Source organism: Cynocephalus volans, chromosome 13 (genome assembly GCF_027409185.1).
Source record: "Cynocephalus volans isolate mCynVol1 chromosome 13, mCynVol1.pri, whole genome shotgun sequence".
In the NCBI taxonomy this organism is placed as follows: Eukaryota; Metazoa; Chordata; class Mammalia; order Dermoptera; family Cynocephalidae; genus Cynocephalus; species Cynocephalus volans.
The window spans coordinates 110,029,543-110,032,747 of NC_084472.1; positions in this window are offsets into that span (position 1 = coordinate 110,029,543).

Sequence of the window (3,205 nt, forward strand, 5' to 3'; positions counted from 1 at the left end):
CATTTCACCAGGCAGAGGGGAGGGCAGGGGTGGTCAGCTTCACTGTTTCCAGCAGAGACAACTTCCAGAGCAGCTCGATGAATCATCTGGCGTGCACACACCCCCCAAGTTTTAAAAATATGGATGGTGGGGAGATGCCAACTCACAAAAGTTGAATGTCGGGCAAATAATTTTTGGACGTGGTGTGTCTAATTCTGTTGTCAATTATTGATTCTTTTAGTCTCTTTTAAGTGAAACTTTAAGTGACTTGCCTAAAGATAGACTACTGCTAAGCTTATGTTAGAAGGTGGTAAAAATCTACATTACTTAAGGTGATATGGCTAATGTGAGCAGCTAAAAACATTAGCTAATTGAACATGATCACAAACATTATTAACACCTTTGCTTTACTTTTTAAAACCAAGGTTTAGGTTCTTTGTCCCAGGGTGAATTTGTGTTTACAGCTGGCATTCAGAACAGAGATTTGGAACACTGCCTGCCCCAACCTGCTCCTCATTTGGTACCCGTGCAGGAGGCAGGACATGGTGTTCAGTGGACAACATATTTGACAAATCAGGCCAGTTCTTATCCACAGTAAAAGCTATAAAATTAAATTCCTAATTTGCCTTTGGAGCATAGGTTCTACCTCTGCAGAAAAGATGAAAGAAGATGTGATCAAGCAAGTGGGAATGCAGGAAACTTTCTCATATCCTAAGATTCAGAGGTCAAAAGTCAGCTAAACATAGCTGAAAAGGGCTTTTTTGTGTGTATTTGGAGCCACGTGAATATGGACTTTACAGGAGGTGTTATTTAATCAACATTAAATATCTTTCTTTTTTCTTTTTGTGTCGGGCTGGTACGGGGATACGAATCCTTGACCTTGGTGTTATAACACCATGCTGTAAACATTAAATATCTTGCAGTGATCTAAAGCGCTAAAACTCACTAAGTCAGTCAAGCCATAGATATTTCATGAGTTTGTTATGTACAATGAACTGCATGGACCCCTGGTCTGAAGACATTGTGTTTTATCTATCAAATTAGATTGGTGAGTCAAAAAATAAATATATGGAAAGCTAAAAAAAAAAAAAAAAAAAAAGTCAAATGAAATTTTGCACCATTACATGAGATATACTGACTTCAACTTCAACAGGAAGCTGCATTTTGCTTGCTGGCTAAATGAAGTCACCACAATTAGGATTTATGGAAGGATGAGCCATCACAGTTTGAAGCTTGATTTAAAGTTTTCAAATCTTTCTTCAGAAATTGGTAATGATTACATGTCACTGGAGCTCCAGCCAGCTGCCCTTTACAAAGTCCTGCTGCTTGAGATCCTGGCACAGGCAATGATGTCTTTTTGGCAAAGCCCTTAATAAGCTGTCGCAGCTGCAGCTGTTTGGGGAGCAAGAGAATTTACTACCACTGGTCTTCTTCACAGAGAGCACATTTCCTTCTGGTGTACCATGGTGACTTTTCTCAGCAGATCTCATAAAAAGGTAGTCGGTGACAGCAGCGTTCAGCGCTGGACAGCAGAAGTATCTCCATGGTTCAGCAAACCTTGCCACCTCTCTGCTGCTCCGGGTCAGTTCCGTGCCACCTTCTTCTGAGCTGCAGCCGCCAAAAAAGCACACAGGCACAAGTTGGTAGCAGCCACATATTGACCTTCAACATCAAGGTTAAGTGACCTTGAGAAAAATCTACAGCATTTGCTGCCTGTAACGCACCACTCAGTCCTTGATTATAGTTCTAAGTTACCTTCTAATTACATCTTGCATATCTTTGTGTCAATCAACAGATATCAATGTGTCTTCTATGGACATAGTCATTGATCTCACCTCCCCAAATATAGGTAACAAGTTATTTACTTCTTTATTTCCCCCACCTACACTCCATAGTGCTGAGCACTTAGCAGGAAATTACGAAGTGGCAAGTTCAGTCTCCTACAGGCAGTCCTGCACCACGTAACTAATAGTCCCCTCATACCAGCTGCTCCTGGATAAGCACTACAGAGACACTTGATGGTGCACGCACTGCAGAATAATGCGAGGTGGCTCCAAAGCAGCTTGCACCCCACTGATATTTTTACTTGTTCAAACTCTTTCCCAGTTCTATCCTTACCAACAAGGATTGATGTGCTGATGTAACTAATAATGGGAATACTAGTAGCTCAAAAACAGGCACATCTGCTTTAAGTCTCGTCTGACATTTTCATTAAAATTTTCACTGAACTTCAAGCATCTGGGCTTCTGCTCCTTTGACAGAATTATCATGAGTAATCTAAATATGCAAAGCAGGGGAAACTCCTTTTTATACAGTAAAGTATTTCAAGTTCTGTGCTAAGTGGTAGGAAGTAAATATGAGTGAGAAAGGGTCATGCGTGAACAGGGAAAGATGCACGTAAACAGAGCAGCGCTGCTGAGCATCAGAGGTGGGTGTGTTAGATGCTCGTCCAGAGCACACTGAGGACATGAAGAAGGGAATGGTCTTCTCTATCTGGGGGACAGCAATTAGGAAAGATTGCACAGATGAGGTGGCATTTGATTTTTGACTTGAAAGATGAGTAGATTTTTGTTTGATGATGGGGTAGGGAACACTGTGCTCGGAGAGCTGAATCATAAGTCAGGTGGAACTCACGGTGCAATCTGGAAGTCACTTGGCATGGCCAAAAAGAGGGGATAAAGAGGCACAGGGAGAAATAAGGATGGAGCAAGAAACACGGGGCAAGATGATGAAGGGCCTTGAAGGCCAGGCTATGCAGTATAGATGTCATCTGTAGCCACTGGAAATTTTTAAACCCCAGATAGACAAAATCAGATTTTTGTCATAGAAAAATCAACCCGGAGCCATGTTGAAGGAAGTTAGGGCTTCAGTCAATCAACCCATTTATGAGGGCTCTTCTCTCATGACCCAGTCACCTCTTAGTGGGCCCCACGTCCCAACACTGTTGCACTGGGGATTAAGTTTCCAACGTAAACTTTTGGGGGACACATTTAAACTATAGCATCTTCCAAGAGCTTAAAATAAAATCCAGACCCTGTTGTCTGGAAGAGCCCTGTGTTGCACCATGGCCTCCCTCTACCACTGCCTCTCAGGCAGCCCTGCAGCCATAGGCCCTTCGGGGCTTCACTAGTGTGGTCAGCTCCTTCCACCTGACCTCTGCATCCACTCCCATTTCTCTTGCATGGAGGGGTTGTCCTCGGGCCTCCCCAGACTTGTTCTTCTCAGC